The following is a 21,440-nucleotide window of genomic DNA, read 5'->3' on the forward strand; positions in this document are numbered from 1 at the left end:
AATCCATTGAAGTCAGTGCAAAGACTCCCAAGGACTTCAGCAGGTTTGGGACCAGGCCCTGAGTGCGTATGGGTTCAGTCTGCTGCATGCACAACCACAGGCAGTGGCTGAGAGAAAAGTGTCCAGGGTGGGTTGTGAGAGAGGATACAGCATGTATTTTTTTTCCCTGTCCTACATATGCAGTGTCTCTTGGAGAAGGGGCCATGGGTGTCCCTGGTCTGACAGCAGCTCCAAAACTCTCAACTCATCTAGGCTGGAGGTGACTTAGCTGAGGGCTGGCCTGTGACTAGGTCCTTCCTTGAGCCAGGGGCTGTGCCCATGTCAGAGGAGGCACAGACACGTGCCTCCCCAACTTTTCTGGGTATGAGGTCCTGCTGGCCTGGGCCAGCACCAAATTGCTGCCTGACAACTCTCTGATTCAGCACGTCTAGCCGGTGAACAGGCCAAGGCTATGCCCAGAGCATGGGAGGGAAGAGGTGAGTAACTAGCTTGGTAGAGGCAAAGGAGGGGTGGAAAGAAGGGGGGGGGGGTTATATTTAGGTCAGTTCCAAGGCACTGATGCCTCAAGATGTGAAGAGCCCTTTAATGCTGGTACATCCTGTCCTCTACCTGGCATCAGTGGGGGCACTTGGTATGCAAGCAGGTCTGCACAGGGACAGTTGTCCCACAACCTTCCCAGCACTGCGGCCTGGTGCTCCAAGGGGAACATGTATCTCCATAGTGATGCCTCACTGTAGAAGCACAGAGATCCCTTATTTCAGCGGCCCCAAATAATTATTTCCTTCCAGCCCAGGTGTAATCCCACCCCGCCACTTCCCCTTTTGCACATCTCACCATCATCTTGCCCTTCTTCCTCAGAGCCCTGCTCCCTCCTGCATGTCCTCCTACATTCTCAGTCACTGGTCCTGTGGGCTCTCTCTCTCCCAGGTCACTGCCATGTACCATGCAGAACGCAGACAAGGGGGCAGCCGTGCTGTGTGGCAGCTTTCTCCCAACAGCCAACACAGCTCCCCCCGCTAAGGCCAAGCCTGCATGTTTCACGCTAAAAGAGTCACAGAGGGAAGTCCCCATGCTGAGCCCTGCTAGGAAGTGCCAAAAACCATGCTCATTTGTCAGCAAGGGCATCATGATGCTTTTGTTCTCAGTGCCTTCTGTCTCAGCTGGTTTCATTACGTTATTCAGCAGGATTATTTAGGGCCATCATCCTGTCCCTTCTCTAGCTCTCACCTGCAGCTGGCTGCTTCCTGGCTTCATGCAGAAAGCCAGGGCTTGGGGTATGGGGGGGCTGTGCTGCACCCCAGCCTCCCTCCTGCAAGCTGCTGCTCATCTCCTTTAACAAAAGGAACCTGACAAGTATCAGACCCCAAGGGCACTGACTGTTATGGCTCTGCAATAAGGAATTTACATCAGCTGAGAAGTAGGACAAGCTGAAAACACCTTCAACATGCTGCTGGCAAATGAGACAGGAATGGGGGGAAGGTGGTTATGGTGCAAGGGCAAACAGGAGCTGGGGTACAGAGATGAGATTGGATTCCCTCCTTCCATTTAGATAAGCTTCAAGTTTTTATCACAAGCTGCTGTCATTTGGGGTTGGATAGAGACCAACAGTAAAAGGTACCCAAAGCTTTACTTTCAGCTTACCAGAAAAGCTTTTTTCAACATTTCCAAAGCACCTCACATCCCAGGGCATTTTCCACCAAAGAATCACTTCATGCGTCCCTGAAACTCAGGCATGGAGCAGCGCCTGGCAGCGGCTGGTGCTTCTGCACCAGCAGTGACATTAAACAGCAGTGCAGAAGATTGCTTCATCCCACTGAAAGTACAGGGCAGGTTGCACTGAGAAATGGGCACCAAGCCAGTCCCTAGCAGGGAGGGAGCAGAGAGTGGGGCTTAATGCTCCTGTGACAACACCTGCAATCTCCAAAAAAGTTCTTGGGAACCATTAGCTGCTCTCATGGTTGTATGCTTTCCTCCAAACTTTGTAGCCCCGGTTATCTTCTTGTAGCTTTATCTGGAATAGCATCCAGTTTTGGGCCCCCCACTACAGAAAGGATATAGACAAATTGGAGAGTCCAGCAGAGGACAATGAAAATGGTTAGCGGCCTGGGGCACGTGACTTATGAGTAGAGGCTGAGAGAACTGGGCTTGTTTAGTCTAGAGAAGAGAAAACTGAGAGGGGATTTAATAGCAGCCTTCAACTACCCAAAGGGTGGTACCAAAGAGGATGGAAGTAGGCTGTTCTTAGTGGTGGCAAATAACAGAAAAACAGTCTCAAGTTTCAGCAAAGGAAGTTTAGGTTAGATATTAAGAAGAGCTTTCTCACTAGGAGGGTAGTAAAGCACTGGAATAAGTTACCCAGAGAGGTGGTGGAATCTCCATCCTTGGCAGTTTTTAAGACCCGGCTAGACAAAACTTTGGCTGGGATGATGTAGTTGGGGACAGTTCTACTTTAAGCAGGGGGTTGGACTAGATGACCTCCTGAGGTCCCTTCCAACCCTAATTTTCTGTGATTCTACTCCTGATTTCCAGGTCACCAGAAACAAGGAAGATTTGGAAAGAAAGGCACCAACTGCCCTGAAGCATCTGTGCCAGTTCTGGCAGTTATTACGTTTTTTCTGGTGGCTTCTCATGCACATAGTCATTGGTTCCAATTCTGCTTGGTGTAAGAGGTAAATGAGATCCAGGTCATCAGGCTTCATCTCCTTGGTGTCACTCAGCATGCTATACAAATAGTAAAGGCTGTTGCCTTTAAAAATAATGGATAACGCTTGTATGTGAAGGTAGGAGAAAGAGAGGGAGAGGGCTATCAGCATAACTAGGCTGCAGTTTTGTACACACACACCAAGCAATTGACAGTGCCCAGATACCACAGTGATGGGAAAAAGATAAACTCAGTGCATTCTAGTTGCCTGTACAAGAAGGAAGGTGCAGATTGAATTGCATTGGGGTGTTTGTGCATAGCCTCAGACACAGCATTATCATTCTGCTTTTGATCACTGAAGGATACAGCTGAATACTTGAATGAGAGAAATGTGGTTATGCTGAAATCCAAGAAAAGATGCCTTTTGTTCCTCCCCCTGCATGTTTATTTGCATAAGAGTCTGTGCTGTAGGAGAAACAGACAGAAGAAACTCGAGGAAAGGGAGGGTGAGCAGTGGACAGTTTTGAAACTCAGTGTAATTTCAGGACACTTAAGAAAGTCTCATTATCAGTGGTGAGATAGCAGCAGCTGAGGCAAGTCAGCCAATGGTCTGACATGCATTACTCTACATGACGTGCTTGCTGGGATCCCATTGGTTAACTTTCTGGGTCTGTCCGGCATTTGTACATAAATATAAAAAGTGTGATTTCCCTGCAGTGACCTTGCAGTAAGGTAATGTCCTCTGCCTTCCTCAGAGCTGTGAAGCGTATTTTCCTTCAGTAGCTGGATGTCTGCTCTTTAGCTGTTACATCAGGTTGAGTTTGGGAGTTAGGCTGGCACTTCATCATTTCAGGATGCACTTTCCTCAAAGAAGTAGAGGTATGGAGTATTTGCAGTAAAAAGGAACAGTGCCCCAGCCTGGAGGTTTCCCTCATTTGATTAGGTGTTCATTACATGGTCTCTTTCCCCATGAAAAGAACCTGGTGCTGAGCCAGAGGTGCAGGTGGAAATTCTACTTTCAGCGTGGTTCTGACAGAAGAACAGCCATTTCATTGCATTTCACAGAAAAAATGGAATCTGAGGGGTGCAAAATCACCTGAAATGAAAAGGTGAAACTGTTTGTGTGAGATTTCATGGGGAGGTTGTCACCTTCCTCCATTCGCTGCCCTTGATTTCTGACAGAAAGATTCCCTTATGCCAAAAGGCATGAAAGCGAAAGCCTTATGGTGAAGCATTTGGTGTTGAGAGCCCCAGATTGCATTTCCTGGTCTATCACAGACTTCCTGGTGACCATGAACATGGCAGTCAGCCTCTCTAATGCTTTTCCGTACCTGTAAAACAGGGATGCAAGGACTGCTCTGCCAGACAGGAAATTTGTGAGGATATATGTATTAACATTCAAGGTCTTACACTAATGGTGGTCATGTGGTAACTAAGGAGGGCAGACTGGAAGAGAGTAATAATGAGAAATTCCTCAGCCAGATCTTTATGCTCTCACACTACTCCATTCCATGGGAGGCATTACACTGCTGAGGCCCCTCAGGACCAAGAAGTTCATTCAGACATGTCTTATCATCCAGGGTTATACATTATTTACTGCAGCAAAGGGGGGCTGTGTTAACCCAGGACAGAGCACAAGTTGTATTGTGACCATATAACCACCAGTATGTGTTACACTACAGTGGGATAAACAGCATTCCTTTCTCTACACCATGGTCAGAGGCTTAGCTCCATCTCTCGCCACAGCGGGAGGGTCCTTGGGTCCAGAATGGCCTGGCTCTCAGCAGAATCCTGCTGTGTGGTTTGGATGCACTGGCTATTTTTAGGGAGATTTAGAAGTGCCACTCCTATTAACCGTGGGTCCAAATGCCAGCCTTATGAAGTCACCATTTAGGCAGTCTCAACATCAGCAATACTTATGGTCTCAAACAGATAGACAGACCCCATGTTGATTGGAGAGGACAGCAGGGCAGGGAGGGGATTTGTCACGTATGCAAGCAACCCAGATCAAAGGGACCCCAAAGGTGACATCCATCAAAAAGCTTTTAATGCTAAGCCCTGGAGCAAGGAAATTTACACAAGGGACTAATTTTCTTTCCTGATCATCCCTTTCATAACAAACTGTGTCAACTTGACATTCAGGAAACTTTAATACCTTTTTTATTCATTAAACAATTCAGTTAATTGCTGCATTTTTTTAAATACCTTTTGATTCAGCCAAACTCTGTCCTTGTCGCTACTTTGTTCTTTAAATTATTTCAGTGGGATTATTTATTACCACTGCTGTTTCTCCAGAAGGATTTTGGGAAGGAGGGAAGCAGAGCACCAGTGAACATATGGCTGGGGACGTGCACGAGACTGCAAGATGAAGAATGTGTGCGTGTAAGTGACACAGGTGTGGAATTGTGCTTGGGTGTATGTGCATATTTACCCAAGTCCTTGGTTGTACATGTGTGTACATAGTATGCTTCTTTCAACATGAGTGCATAGGTGCATGTGGACTATTCACTGGGCTTCTTACTGTGGATACTGGCAGCTTGATCCCTGAAGTCCAGAAAGGTCCAGGAAAGGAATTGGCTGCATGGACTTTTCACGTGAGAGGTCCTTCTCTTACAACAAGTATGACCTCTCCAGTATAGTAGGGGTGATGGAAAGGAAGATCAGGATCCCACAGTTAGGGACTCACCTTTAGCTGGTGGAAATTGTTGTTGTACCTGGAGCATCTTTGGGAGGGAAGAATCCTGGTCCACAATCACCTGTCAGTTTGGAATTCCTGAAGGGCCAGATGCTGCTCCATCACTCCACAGAATGGGACCCATTTCCACCGGGGAGTAATGCACCATTCTGAGCCCTTCCCCAGGCTTCTAGCAGATCATGTGACTAGCAGAGGGGGACAGGTCTGCTCTATCCTGTGTCCCCTGAGCTGTGTGTGCACCCCAAACCACTGTCTCTGTTTTAGATAGCACAAAAGAGAATGCAGGTGCAGAGAGAGCAAGAAGCATGTATAGGCACACTTTCCCATTCCTGTTTCCTCATTGCTCAGGAGCATTCCTTGGGGTTAGGCCAGAGTCCTTCAGTGGGGTCTAAGATCCAGCCACTCCTGCAAGTGGCTTCGCCTCCAAAAGAGAAGCTTCCCTCTGGATAACAGATTTCAACAATTCCTCTGCTTGGGGAAGCTGCCATGGCTTTCCCTGCATTTGAATGGACAGTCATCAAAATGTAATGATCCTGAATTGTTAGCCCTGTCACCTCCCGTGGGTTTCAGTTCTACAAGGAGGCAAAAGGCAACAGAAAAGGCAAAGGAGCCTCCTCTCATTCTGTCACAGTCTGACTCTGGAGATGCACAGCCAGTCCCCGGCATTTGGCAGAATTCACAAATTGTGTGTAGATCCCCTCAGATCTTCTCTATGTATTCCTCACTGACTGGAAGCTCGGTCTAGGCAAACCCAAGGGAGTCTTTTTTAAATGTCCTTTGTGCTCTGCTGCTAGGGCAACTCAGGGGATGTGATTAAACTGAGCTGTGTGGGAGCTGGCAACCTGAGTTTGTGAGATGCACTGGTTCTGGATCAGGAGTGGGTCAATTGCCACTGCTGGAGCTCTCCAACTTGCCAGGCAGCTGAGGGGTCTGGTTTATTTGTTCCTTTTGATTTGTAGAGTCTCTCTCAGTATTAGCACTATTCTATACTCATGTTGTGGTAGAGCCTACGAGTTCCAGTTATGGGCCAAGAGCCTACTCTATTAGGCCTGTATGAAGCCTGAGCAAAAGGAGAGCCCTCATTTCACAGAGCTGACCATCTGGGTGGTCACTGGAGTAACCCCAGAGTGCAAACATAAACAGCTTCTCCAGTTTCCCATTCAGATTTTCAACCTACAGTTTTCTAAATTGAACAGTGCCAATTCTGGCCTAGCTAGTAGCTTCCTGCTGTATTGTTGGAACCCAAGGAAGTGCCTTACTTTTGGTTCAGCTCTGTACCAGTGTCCTTCATGTGTAACCATTTGCCTTCTCATGGATAGAAAAGACTCTGACCCTTGAGTATATTTTTGTAACCCAAGGTGCATGTCTGAGTCTTTAGTCCAGTGATTCTCAACCAGGGTGTTGTGTCTTGAGGTCCTTTTAGGGGTGCTGCAAAGTGTCAAGCAATATTAGCACCATTAGATGTACAAACATAATTCACAAGATAAAAGCAGAGATCTCAAATAGGAGTCCATAGTACTAAAAGCATTTTGACCTGTGGTGGCCTGAGTTCTTTGCAACAAAAGAATTGCTCTATTATTTTCCTGTAATCAAAAATCAAGTGAAAACTAAGAGCTGACAATTTCCAAGGGGTCCCTTGAGTCTAAAGAAAGTTGTGAACCATTGCTTTAGCCTCAGAACACATACGTGCTGAAGGGTGGATGTGCATGATTGCAGTGCGTGTGCCTGAGGTGCAGTTGCATTGAGGTAAACGTGTGTGTGATGTTAGTAACCATATAACCCCTTGTGAAATGCTCCTGTAATGCAGCTGGCAATTTGGTGACTCCCTGGTGTGGGAGAAATGCCATCACATAGATTTGAACATTTTGAAGTGCATCTGTTTTCCACCAGACAAACAGACCAACCTGGTAACAAACTCCCAATGCAACATTATCCCCATTGAGATCTGTCAGTCCCTGTCTCCCACCTGCATTAATGAAGGGAGCTCATGTCCAGCTTGGCACCATTGATACATATGAGCAAGGGACTGACTCCCTGCTGCCTGCAACTTCCTTTCCATCAGTTCCTTCAAGTGTTCAGTGAGTTGGGCTGAGAGACTTAATAACAGTATAGTTGCCTTTGCCCTATGCTGGGACTTGGGGAAATGCCTGAGCTAGGCCTTCTTCCTCCTTTCCAGTTACTTCAGTGCCCCAGCAAGTGATGCCTGTAGAGTTCTCCCCATGCTACTCAGGTCTGTTGTAGGAGGACATTTCAGTTGGCAGCGATGCAAGGAAATAATAGAACAAGTATTAATACTGGGTCCCAGTTTCATGTTCCTAGAGCACTGAAACTGCAGTTGTAGTGGTGGCTGTTCTTGCCTGTTCCCAGATATTGAAACCCCCTGACTCTTGACAACTTAGGTGTGTGCATGTGTGCGTGTGTCTGTCTGTATGTAAGTACAATAGACAACAATAAGAAGAGTAGACCACAAGAGATCACACCTCAGACACCTCACTGTTGTGATCAAGCCTAAGGGATCTCTTTCTCATGCTCTGACAACACATTCAGAGCCTACCATGCCGCTGAGAATCCCATGAATTGAATTGTTCATGAGATCAAGAGAGATCTGGATCATCCCAAACAGTGGAGATAATATTGGCCTTTCCTCATGTATGGTACTTCACTGCCATGATAAAAACTTTTGGAGGACCAGCAGCAGCAACAGCCCCAGTAGGCTGTGGCACCATGAATACTTATATTAGTGACTCTGATCCCTGCCATCAGCACAAGGGCACCTGAAATTATTTTTTATTTTCAGGGAAACAAGGAAGTCCCTCTGCCAGCAAGCGAAGGGTTAACCTAGCTCAGCTGGAACAGGTGCTTTGGGGAAGGACAATTAGGTGGCTAGAGAGGAAGCTGCCTTTGGGAATGTCATGGTCCACACTGAGAGTCATGCAAGACTGGTGTAAAGTGCAGGAGCGTCTCTGCTTCCTTTCCTATGTACATTAACCCGTAACTAACATGGGCTTCTACCAAATGCCTCTGTACCTCACCCAGAGTTCTTGGCTTCCATTGCATGAACCCATAGGTTCATGCATCTAATCTCACGCCTTCTTCTGTGCTAAGCAACACCCTACAAACAGCTATCCATGTGTATCTCCTGAATCCCCAACAGCATCTGTCTGTGACCCAAGCTATGGCCCATGCTGCATTGGCCATCTCTGTCTCTACTGCACCAGACCTTGGCCTTTTCTGTTGTTTGCCACTGTCTTTGGTAAAGGTGGGAGAAAATATTCAACTCAAGTTTTTTTCAACACAAAACGCAGACTCAGCAACATTGACACTGCTTGCAAATTAATCTGTGTTTGGCTCAATTGTTCATGTAGAGAAACACCTCTCTCCCCCCTCAAAAAACCACCAAATGTTTTATTTTCATATTTTCTAAATCAAAAGGCTTGATTTCTTCTTAGAAACACCTGTTGTTTAGAAATGCCTTCTACCTTCCATTTAAAAAAAATAAAACTTTCAAAACTGCTCATATTTTGAATTGAAACATAATTAAGTTGTTGACTTTTTGATTCACTGATAATTGTGACTGACCAAAAATATTGTTTTGGGTTTTTCCTAGTATGAATATTTTGTTTCAGTTTTTGGGAAGTACCATCAGACTGGAAAATCACTTATCCTTTCAGGTCTTGTGTTTGCCACAACTAACAGGACTCTCTAGTTTGTTGTAATATATTAGTCTCTTCTTAACCACACATCTCTCTGTGATAACTGACGCATCAAAATCCGTCCCAGCCAACATCTAAACGTGCATGTATCAAAATTTACACAACCTAATCCCTACTTTGGTCCACCGGTGACCAAATCTAGAAGTAGTTTAACAGCACTCTGCCTCATAGTTTCTTGTGGCCTAGACTTTAACTGTACAGTGTAGCATGGTATCTTCCACATCTAACTCAAGTCAGCTCTCCCATTTATTTTTTGCTGTAATGTATATCATTATTGTCTATTATTAGTGTTCCAGTAGCTCTCAGAAGCTCAGATCAGGGCTCTGTTGTGCTGGGCACTATAAATACATAGAACTAAGGCAGCTCTCCTGATCTTATGACCCAGAGATCCTGCAATTTATGTGTTTGAAGAGAAAGTAACAGCAGACCACAGGGAGTTCAGGAGGAGGGCAAGATGATTATGATTAGTCCAAAAAGCAGTAGTAGCTGGATTTTTACAGAGTGCTTCTACCAACAGTAAGAGGTGGTATGGGAGGAGGCATGAAGGTGTCTTTGGGAAAGCAGAGGTATATATATGCAGCCTTAACATCCTATGGAATCCTTACCTCCATATTCCCAAAGATTATGCTACAGAGGACAGCAGTTCCCAATTGTCTTCCATGGAGACCCCACTTCCAGTGAGCCTGATCACTATAGGGCTTGCAACCCTACTTGTTAAGTACTGTATGCCTGTTTGTGGTCATGACTCCTTGGTTGGGAACTGCTGGTGTAGGCCCAGATACAAACTCTACTTTCCCATCACTGTCACCATGGAACTGGGCATCATGTAGGTGTCTGTTTCTTACTGGTAACTTTCCCCATCATCCTGCCTCATGCTTACTGCTCATGCATCCTGCCTCATGCTTACTGCTCATGTTGAAAGTTGTAATACTATGTATTACTTTCCACAGCCTGCCCCATGGTTTCCATCTGCATTCTCCCTCACTAATTGGTATTGTTTTGACCATATTGGACTTTCTCTAAGACCCCAACATTTTACAGGCCCAGCTATAGCTCATCTTACCCTGGCCCACCAATTTATTATGGAATCGTGATAATATCCCATCTCAGTTTTTATCTAGTGTATTACCCAGGCAAAGACACTAGGAGGAGCTGAAGTGAGGAGAGATGTGAAGCGTCCTTAAAATTTGTGAGTGAACTTAAATAAGGATTCATTTTAATTTGCCTGCCTGTCTGCTTCAGTCAAAATACAACACCACAGCTAACAATGGTTTTTATCAAATCAGACCACAGCCAGCTAATACACAGGTTGCTGCGGTGTGTGCTACATCTCTCTGCATCACAGCTGTCCTCAGCCAGTACCACATGCTACTAGAGCACCCCACCCCCAAACCCACAGCTTACTCTGATATGAATCAAACCTCCCCCCCAGCTCATATCTTCTCATGGGCTGCAGAGCTTGTGGGTAATAAACCACAGCTCAGTGAGGTCCTGGCCACAGCTGTCCAGGGCTTAAATTGCAGCTTCCTTCAGCACAACTCTCCTACTCTGCTGGATGCCCCATAAGACACCTGCATCCAAATCCAGACCTTACCATATTTCCTACAACAGCTAACTGCTCCTGCTTTTTCACCGTGACTTCTACCCCAAGTCAGCCTACTCCATGGCACACCAGGTGACTATACCTGTCAGGGCACAGCCATCATTTGGAAGACCCAGTGTTACAGACCAGAAGCAGTGCTGCATATGATTGCAAAGCTCTTGGACCTTTTTCCCTCCCAGTCTATGCCTTCTGCAAGCAATGCTTTCAGTCAGGGGAAAGATTTCCAAAGACACCAGAGATAGTTCAGCCTTCACCTCCTGCATGCCTATGAAAATCTTCCCCACTACCGTCCTCCTCAAGAGCAGAACAGAAAGAGTGCACAGATGGCAACCACAGGACAATGCTCCCATCTGTGACTGTGAAACTGGACTGTGTGCATCACTAAGGATCACTTGCTGTTCTTCAGCTTTGGCAGCTCTATCCCCTCCTCTCTTCTGCAGAGGGAGATTATGGGTGTCTGGTCAAGTGCTCAAATATTAACAGTCCTGAAAAGCACAGGTTGGATGATAACAGTGCCCTTTAGCTCTCCCTTCAACCCATCCCTAACCCAGAGCAAGTGACAAACAGGTCTGGATGTGGGTCTTATGTGTGGGATGGTTTAGATTGTAGGTTTGGGACTTGTCTCCAATTCATAATCATCATACTTAACACTGATGTAGTGCTCTGAATCCTTGTGTCCCAGTTACCATTCCCAGTGCACCATCACGCACTTACTTTTAGCTGTCCACCTGGCATTTATCTGCATCTTCACTCACAGCTGAGCACAGCATCTCCATGTAGTAGTCTAGATGTTCATCAGAGCCCACAGTACACTGCTGCCTATAGCACACCTAACCCAGAGCCTCCTGTATCCCATTGCCCACACCATGTCTACCTAACCCTGCCTCCTCTGTCTGGACCTGCCCTTTCATTCCACCAGCATCCTGATTCTATCCCAGGGCTTCCTCTTCCTCTGTCACTTCCTTGCCATTTTTCTTAGACAATATAATTATCATTTTCATTGCCTCATAAAATTGTACTGCTACCGTTCTCTTTATGCTTTAGTGGACACACGTGCTCTCACACACACATGCACATGAAGCTCCGAGGAGCAAGGCACATCAGTGCCCTTGGAATGCCTGGCATCTGATGTCTTCATCTCCATTATTTAGAGGCTGTAAAGAGCAGCTTGGCCTGCTTGTCATTCGGTTGCATATGTAACAGCTGCTGGGGATGGCTGTGTGCTGGAAATAGGCCAGAAGTAGACCCCAGATATCACCCTGGGAGAAAGGGCTGAGGGGCTAATGATCAAATGGGCACCTTACCCACCCCCAAACAGGGGCATGTCAGGGTATTGTTCATGTCACCCACCCCCAAACAGGGTATTGTGCATGTCAAAGCAGAACCCAGCAGGGTGTGCACAGAGAGGCAGGGAGTGTGTAGGGAATCCTGTCCCCACAGCCTTTACCTTGATGGTGAGTGGAGGCACATCCCAGTTCCCCTTTCTGTCTAGCAACAAATTTCCATCCTGTGAGCAGCCAGCACTTCTCAGCACCCAACCCCATCAGGACCAAATGCTGGGTGTAGGCCTGTGTAGATGTGCAGGTATGCCCATGGTAGAGGGCTGGATGATAGCATGACTTTGCAGGGCTTCCCCAGTTTCCTTGCACTAGCCCTGACAAGGGAAGCAGAAATGTTGCATCCCATTTATTACCAGCACTCCCACTGCAAGGAAATCTGCAGCCTCTTATTTCCCTCTTTCATTTCCTGCCAGTCCCAGGCAGATGGACCAGTGGCATCTGTTTTTGCCTGCCAGCACCTCATTCCTTGTGGCCAGGAAGTCCCAAGTGCCAGGAATTGCCCACTGCTGTTAACAGGCTCAGCAGGATCCTGCTTGCTGTGAGAAGGAGTCTCCTTACAAAAAGGCAACACAGGCAGGGCGTTTGATCCCACTGCGGCTGCTTTAGCCTCCTTTGGAAACAAGCTGGAGGTCTGCCACGTGGGTCTCCCTTCCCTTTAAAGCTGACACCATGTCTGTTGTATCCTGGGTTGCCAGGATCTTACTAAATCAAAGAGCTGGGACTTGACAGGAGTCACACATGGCCTGCAGCTCTCAGTGTGCAGGTCATGGGCACAGCACGGGCAAAATACCACTCACCCTTTAAGGAAAGTACTGTAGTATTTTACAGTGACCGTGTCACATACGTCCCCCTGCACAGGCACCATTTTACCAGGCACTGCACACTGTGTAAAGCTATGCCAGTACCCCCACTGCAACCTTCTGTTGTTTGAGGCTGTCATGGCTCAACTATAAAAGTCACAGTGCAGCTGTGAGTCCCTATATAAGGGCAGAGGTCATGGGACTGGGCAGAAGGATCTGCCAATTAACTGTGCTGCTCAGGGGAGATGATTTAAACCACCAGCCCTTTGGGGTAGAGACTGTTCAGTGTTTTTGTACAGCATCAAGCACAGTGAAGTCTAAATCTAGGACCGGGGTTCCAAGGTGCTAATGTTATACAAATGATCAGCAATGCATCTTTTGCATACCTGGCCATTTTCACTGGATGATTTCACATCTCCTTTCACCATTCTTTTTATTTCCCCAAGAGTAATAGCATGATGGCTGGTCACCTGTACCTTCAGTTCAGGCTCCACACCTAACTCTCACATTTGACTGGCCAATACTGTGCTGGGATATGAGCTGATAACACACAGCAGAAATGGGGCTGGCAAACTCATTTCACTGCAGGCTGGATCTGCTGCCATGAAGGTAAAGGGCAAGCTCTATGGCACCAGCCATCTCCCTTTCCTTCTCCAAAAATGTCACTTACTTTAAATACATTGGTATTTTAAAATAAGAAGAACGTGCTCCAGGGCTCCTTAAACCGTGGAATTAAATATGTTTTTGGTCTCTAGGCAGAGTCTGGCTCCTTGATTCTAAATCTGCTCAGTCAAGCGAAATATTACAGGGGAAAAAGAAATCAATATTTCTCAGTCCAAGCAGAGGAGAGGAAGCTGCCTGCGTGTCTGCAGCTATGTGAGCACTAGTGTGTGTGTGGGGGGGGAACCATAAGGGTGAGGAATGGCATGGGATCTGCATGTGAGTCTGCATGGAAGTGGGCTGGGATGGGGGTGTGCTTGAGGTTCTGGCTGAGCAAATATGCAAGTGTGTAGGAGGATGGGGTGAGGAGAGAATGTGTGCGCATGCACACATGAGAAAGGATGGACTGGGTTATGTCTGAGACTCTTTATGAATGAACATGGATGCATGCATGAGTCCTGTATGTTGAGTGAAAATTGGTTAGGAAAAGTCTGTGGGAAAATGGCATTATCTTCCTGAATGAGGCTAGTAAACCACAAAATAGAATTTCCAAGGCTATAAGTTGTCTGACAAAAAAATACATTGTATACTTCTTCAGCATAGCCAACCCATTTGTGGCTTGCCTTTAACAATGCTGCATTGCTGATGGCTCCATTTTGAGCACTCCATGCTGCTGACCTGACCCACTCTTGAAGCACTAGGTCACTTCAGCTGCCTTGGGAGCCCACCTGAGCTAAAAAATAAAAACTGGTTTCATGCTCCGTCCCTTTGCCTGAGATTGCCCTGCCACCTAGAGCCTGTCAAGCCATGTCACCCCACTGAGATGTGAGCTTACATCAGTGCTTCCATGTCTCTCCCCAAGGAGATGCAGCTGACTGAACTGAGCAGGAGAGAGATTTGGGGAAATATCATGTTGGGCAGGTGATTTCTTTGTTGTATGGGGGGGAGGGTCTACAAGTCAAAAGTGGTGAGAAGTGAGTTTCTGAGGAGCAGGGCTAGTGCATCAGTGAATCTAGCACTGTTCAGGGAAAGTTGATAAGTAGGATAGGAAGAAATTCTGTCTCATCTGTCCAGACTAGGCTATTTATTGGTTGTTCTGGAGTGCTGAAGAGCAGAATTATTCCTGCCAGGAGCATATGAGTCTGTGCATAATAGCATGTGAATGCAGGGATATATATGTGTGCATGTGTAGGTTTTAGTGATTTGGTTTGAGCTTTGAGGTGTGTAGCTTTGAGTGAATAGGCCTGCAGTAGATACATGTGGGAATGGGGGAGTATATCTATTAAACAGAGGTGTAGGTTGTAGCCATGTTGGTTTAAGGACATAAGCAGACAAAGTTCTTTGGGTAAATCTGATATCTTTTATTAGGCCAACTAAATAGTTGGAAAAAAATTTCTTAGCAAACTTCCAGGTTTAAAAAGCCTTCGTCAGGCTGAGGAAGCATCTGCACAATTTGGTGCGTGCTCTTCCTGGATGGAATGAATAGTAAATGAAATTCCATCCAGGAAGAGCACACACCAATTGCAGATGCTTCTTCAGCCTGATGAAGGGTTTTTAAATCCGAAAGCTTACTAAGAAAATTTTTTCCAACTATTTAGTTGATTTAATAAAAGATCAGATTTACCCGAAGAACCCTGTCTGCCTATATTTATTAAACAGGCATGTGCGTTGTGGAAGGACAGCATATGCACATATGTGCATGCATACATGCTCAGTGCCATCTTGACAGTCTGAGTGTAATGGGGACGCTGAGTTATCTGGAAAAAATGAGGATTCTGATAATCAAAGGCAGTTCCCTACAATTAATAGGCATCAGGACCCTGTCATTATACTGAAGGGATGTGGGGACAGACATACTTCAGATAATTATCTGATATTGTGTGTGTGCACTGTGATATGAGATGTCTGTAATTTATCAGCTGATGGACACTTCTAAGTTATGGCAAATCTCTCTCAGTTTAAGGTCTGATTTAAAGGTTGTGGGTTCATTTAATCTGCACACTGTTTGCTCTCGCACTCTGTCTGTCCCCAATTGCCCCCTCCATGTTACTTTCCGCCTCCAGCTCCTGGACTCTGGACAGAACTATTAATGCATGTCCTTGCCATTGTCTGAAATCTGCTAGCTGGCTAGATTTTACAAAAGTGAAGAGGTAGTGGTCTTTATTTTCTGCACAATTTGATTCACTAACTATTTCTTTCCTCCCCTGGAGGTAGGGAGAGGTGGGGAGTTGCTATTCACTGAACACTGACAGCCTGGAGCATCTTTAAGAGCCATTTGTCCCATCAGCGGCTGAGCCCACCTTGGAGTAGGGCCTGCAGGCTTCAGAGCCAGCATTGTTTTGCTGGAGCTGCATACAGACATCATTCCTGGCTGGTTAATCAGGTCCCAGGAGTTTCCACAGTGTATACAATTTTGCAAGGAAATTAAGTGGCTGGTGTGAATTCTGCAGGAAATATTTTTTGTTGTTGTTTCTGCTGATGCTCTTTTCAGCTCCCATTTAAAATGTGGCTGTGATATTTCCTCCTCCACCTGCTTCTCCTACCAGCCCCTTGCCCCCAGGCAGCTGGGATGCCCTTTACTTGAGACAAGGACTGTGCAGTCAGGTCCAGTCAACAAACGGCTGATGCCATTTCTTGAGGCCAAGCTGGACGTGGTGAGCCACACCTCACAGTTTTTGCAGACTCTGAGGCTGATCTTCTCCCCAACACTCTCCACCCCTGCCCTTGCTTTAGCTGAATTGGAAATGTTTTTCATTTCTGTAGCCTTTCTTTAACCACAACTGGTGGCCACTGTGTTTCTCTCCAGTTTAGGACCAGAAGTGAGGCAGATACTGTTGCTCCAGCTTGAAAAATGGGTCAAGTCACTGGGCCTCACACCCAACAAAACCCCTCTGAGATCTTTAGTTGCTGTCAGTGATCAGTTCTCTCTCCCATCCAAGAAATGCCACTTCCAGCAGCACAGCTTCTTAATACCATGTTAGGTTTTTGCTCCAGCACCCACTCAATCCAAAGGTACCACTCCCTCAAGCTCTGGAAAGAGGGATCTTCTCCATGTATTGACCAGTTTCAGTTAGGTTTAGTTTAGGTAAGAGTTAGTGGAGCTGAGGTAGTAAGCCTGCTGATTTAAAGATACAGCAGTGATTCCAGTTCCACATCTCAGGCTCCAATTGCACCACGCATTAGTTTGCCAAACACCAAGTGGGTAGAGAATAGCCTCTCAGCCAGGGGTCAATGCATGGAGAAGAAAAGCTGCTTGCCTATTTGGGTACCACAGTGATGGACACAATCTGTACACTTCATCAGAGAAAAATAGTCCTGGTTTAGATGGTGGGAGGAAGATTGGAAGTGGAGGGTAATGAATCCAGGTGGAGGTAACTTCACAGTTCTTTTAAACCTGCTGCTAGGGGCTCAGAGTCCCTACAGAGATGAGGCAGCTCAAGCTGCAGGGGTCCATGCGCTGTCACAGAGGAAAAGGTCTGCATCTCAATCTGCAGTGCTCTGAGGGGGACCTGAAAATAAATACTCGAAGTGGGGATGCTTGTCTGTTTTCTACTTTGCTTTTCTCTCCCTCTTTTTTTTCTCTTTCTTTCTCCCCTACCTCCTCCTTTTCTCTTTACATTTGACTGAACAGGAGAGTTCACTATAAAGAGGTTTTGTTTTTTTCAATCCCCTTCTTCTCTTCTCCCGACAAGGAACTACAGCAGTTGCATTATTAACAATTCAGATCTGTACAGCAGCGTGAGGGCTGTTTAATGCCAAGCTTGTCCATGTCCAAGTTGCTGGGTGCTTGTTTTTTTCCCTGTTTCTTGGTTTGTTTGCTGTGGTAAAACATATCCAGACGGCAGTTTGTTTCTTCAGGGAACAAAAAATGATGGGATAAACTGTCCAGAAAAAAACACATTCTTGTTCTGGACAAACTCTGCAATAATTCTTCCCATTCTCAGCAGCCTCTGCTGTTTGCAAGATAAGGCAAGCTATCCCATAGTAGCAGAAAATGCATAAGGAGTGGATAAGTATGGACAGCAATGAGAAGACAGGCTGGAGAGTGGAGAAGGAAAAGGGGTTCAGCCTTATGCCATACTGAAAGAAGAAGGGATGAAGAACCTGGTCCAGTATGGATGAAGGAAGTACTGGAGTCAGGGCTTGACAGTGTTTAGGTCTAGGCCGCTCAGGGTTGAAAAATATAACAAAAGATTTTGCTTATGGAAGAGCTTCAAACTCACTCTCCTAAATGCACTCATTGTTAACTGAAAATCAATTAATCGATTGTAGGCAGATACTGAAAGGTGAGGTGTTATGTACACGGCCATCCTGGGCTGAGCAGGTAGGGTCTAGAGCTAGTCTGTTGTGGATGGCATTGTGTTCCGTTTCCAGCCTTCTCTGCAAAAGGTTAGTGGTAAGTCTGATTGAAATGGGGATGGTGTGGGTGAGAAGGGGGCAACCAGAAGATCCTGTCCTAGAATTGTGGAGGCATTTCAGGTATCATAGCATGGACAAGGAAGAGAAAGACAATGATAAGACTGAGCAAGGGTAAAGCAATTGGCTGCCTCCATATCGTGTGGCACCACCTAGAAGCATCTGCAAATGATGCCTGAGAGCAGAGCTTGTGATGGGCAGGTTGGAAGGTTTGAAGATGGCAGCTGCAGTGTTGAGGGCAAGGATGACCCAAATGGGAGCATGGCAGGATGAGCATGGGTCACAGTGGACTTGGTGTTGTAGGGACTCATGAGGCACAGTGAGATGTACATCGTTAGTGCCCTCCGCCCCTTGGGCCTGCATAGATTCATATCCATACAGCCTGTCATACTCTGCTGCCTGGCTTTGCTATGGGCAGTATCATCTGCCATGGGCAAGGAAACGAGTGCTGATACTTCAGAGAATGAGGGGTTATTGAGAACAGGGTGGAATGGCTCTATGGACCAAATGTCCAGCCTTCAGCATGGAACAAACCTCCTCTCAGCGGCTCGGAGACATTTAGGAGCACCGTCACCTCGTGAGAGGCCAGCCAAGGGAGAATGGCAGTCCTGAAGACAAGCAAGAAGCAAACTATTCCTGCAAAGAGGAGAGGAGAATAGCCCAGGGGAAGGTAAGAAAATAAAGAACAGAGAAATACAGCTCATCTGGACTTTTTCTCCAGTTTTAATGGCCTCTTTCCGCAAGAGGCAAAGTGATACAGGAACTTGTTGGTCACTGAGCATTGCTCACCGAGTGTAATGGAAATGTCAGGAGAAAGAAAGGGGAAAGGAGGTGAGAAGAAGGTGAGGGAGAGAGCAACATAGACCAAATCTGAAGAGAAAGGGGGAGTGAAGATCCCGAGGTGATTAAAGGTAATGGGAACTTCGCAGACAAGGCAGAGACTCCAACCAAAGGTGCAAGATTGTGAGAAGTCTCCTCAGCTTGCCTGTAAATGTTTGATGAGTTTCTTAGCTATTTTTAGAAGCCTACATACCCTTTGAGAGTGCTCCAAGCAGATGGTGCAGAACAGCTTGCCAAATGGCAGTTGCCATGCTGCGTTGGAAAGGGGTGCCCAGCGTTTTAAGTTGAATATCTCCATCGCCCTTTCAGCAGAGAAGCCAAGTGGTCTGCTCTGCTGCTGAGCTGATGGTGCTACCAGATGGCCAACTATTTGCTTGCAAATCAGCAAAGGGAAACATCAGATGTAAAAGCCTTAAACCAAAGGAGCACAGATTCTGGATTGGACTCTTCCTTTCCCAGAAGAAGATCTCTAAAGGCCAGGGTTGGGGATCCATTACTGGAGTGGTTCTAGAGAGATGTGGGAGTGGGTAAACATGGACACTGGGTTGGTACCTCCCTTTTCTAAAGTGGCATGGTTAGGGTCATGCTTGGTCACCTTCAGGATCTATTTGCTATTAGCCAATATAAATTTATTGCTCAATACTTCTCTGCCTAACAAAACCTCTCTCACTGAGTAGAACAGCACAGTGAGACTTTGATCCGGGGGGGGCCTGTAAATGCTAATGAAATGCAATTATTTCTTACACCTCTGTGTGTATGTCAAGAGATGCACATAATGCACAGATGCCATGTAGCCATGAGAGTGATGACATAAACTCCCATATTTCACAAGCCACAGGACAAATTTCAAGCCAGTCCTGAAAATGACTTATACATCACTTCTGGACATTGCTGCCTGTTTGTGGGGCTGAAAGTTGAGAGAGGTCGAAAAGGGGCAAAGGCCAAAATGAGATACGTGTGTGTGTTTGCCTGAGTTCATGAATGTTGCAGAGGGATTATTATATACCTACTATTGCTAGTCCCAGGCACTCACAAATCATGAATCGGACCCCTGAAAACCATGAGCTCATCTTAAAGAAAAATTAAAACCCATAAATGTTGTGTTCTTTTTATTTGCCATCCAATGTTTTGGCCTTGAAAGTCACGTTTTCCAGCTTTTACTGCAAACAGGAAGACAAGACACTATTTCTATAATGAAAGCCAATATCCTTCTGTAACTCGACTCCAGGGGTAGGGGCACTTAAAGAAAAACTCCAGATACTGTGAAACGTAGAGTAAAATTAGGAGAGCTGGCCACACTGTAAAATGTTAATTGCTGGCTGTAGAGGACAAGCAAAATGCCTCTCTTTCCACCTCTCAACCCACCTGTATCTTCCATTCTCTCTCCTCCCCCAAGGCCTTCCTTGAAATCTGCTTCTTCCAGGAATCATTCTGATGCTGTTTTCCTTACCAGTCAGCTCTCTGTGCCCTCCCTTGACTCCACAGTTGTGCTGAGCCTTGTCTTGTCCTTGTCGGTTTGCCTTGCAGCCATCCAGGACAAGGCCCATGTGCTGCTCTCCATTTGTGGCGTTCTATAAATGACAAGAGCTGTAATTACTCCCTTTGTGGTTATGCCACTTGTGCATATTGAGTTTCATGGTGCTAAGAACTTTGCAAGCCTCCCCCACCATCCCCTACTGTATTTATAGATCGCTGTGGCATTATCCGTGCGTATGGGTGCACGCGTCTGTTGGTTTTCTATAAATACAAACGCTCTGTAATTATCATTAGAACTATTTATTCCAATTCAAAGGTAGATTAAATAATGAATGTGTGCGCGATACGCCTGTCAACATCAACAAACAAGAAACAGCGTCACCCGCCTGAGCATCTGTGCATCCCGAGGTTCCCCAAAGAGGAATGGTGAGGGGTTGCAAGGAGGAACAAGTCCTTTCTGGAGGTGTTTTTGAAGCGCTGTTTCAACTCTCTGGCTCTTGAAGGCACATCAAAGCTGGAGGGACATATGGGCAGCTGAAGGTTTAGGAGGTCCAGCAGGCTCATATGCCAGGGCACAGGCTTATAACAAAGAGCTTCTGGACAAGCAGACAGAAAGGTGCTGAACCAGGATTAGAGTGTGTAGAAGCAGCTTTCCATTCTCCACTGCCCACCCCCCTTCCTCCCCCAGTTTTCATTGTACCTCAGGAACGTCAGGTAGGTAATTTCAGGCTAGGCTGCGGATGGAGTGGAATTGAAGGCATATGATAAGGCTCCCCAAAGCCTCTTAGACACTCATTTGGTATGGTAATTGATTTTCTCAGAGGCTGTGCGTGCCCTGGCATGCTTCTTTTCCGCCAGTCTCTCTCTCTTTGCAAGCCATGCAGTGGCAAACTTGGGGACCCAGCCCAGTTCCTGGGCTGTTTGGACTTCTCCTGCCTCTCCAGGTCACTCGCCTGCCCACATACAGGGTATATGGGCCTATTCCATCGTACAAACAATTGTTCCCACAGAAATCTGCTCTTCTTCCAAGTGCATTCCACTGAGTTAATTTGTAGCTAATCATAGAAAAATGGCCTGAGCCATATTCTTTTGTGACTATATTGAAGCTCTATATTCGCATCCATATGGGCAAATTGGACTGCCAGAGAGACACGTGCTTCCCTGCTGGAACAGACCAGCCAGCCACAGCCCAAAGAGGAGCTTATTCACCATCAGTCTGAAAAAGAGCAAATGGGGTTAGGAGACAGGAGGTGACT

The 21,440-nt window shown here is 46.4% G+C and overlaps 1 protein-coding gene across 11 annotated transcripts in view; it reads left to right on the forward strand.

The window, feature by feature from the left end:
* LINGO1 (leucine rich repeat and Ig domain containing 1) overlaps positions 1 to 21,440 on the forward strand; it is a 512,521-nt gene that overhangs the window by 324,739 nt on the left and 166,342 nt on the right. Inside the window, exon 6 of one of the 11 annotated variants that reach the window (XR_002087062.2) lies at positions 2,530 to 4,800. The exons of the other annotated variants lie outside the window; for them this stretch is intronic. The gene's annotated coding sequence lies outside the window, so the exon portion shown is untranslated. Of the gene's footprint in view, positions 1 to 2,529; positions 4,801 to 21,440 lie in introns of those variants that run through there. 11 annotated transcript variants of the gene reach the window in all.

Source organism: Alligator mississippiensis, chromosome 11, assembly GCF_030867095.1.
Source record: "Alligator mississippiensis isolate rAllMis1 chromosome 11, rAllMis1, whole genome shotgun sequence".
NCBI lineage: Eukaryota > Metazoa > Chordata > Crocodylia > Alligatoridae > Alligator > Alligator mississippiensis.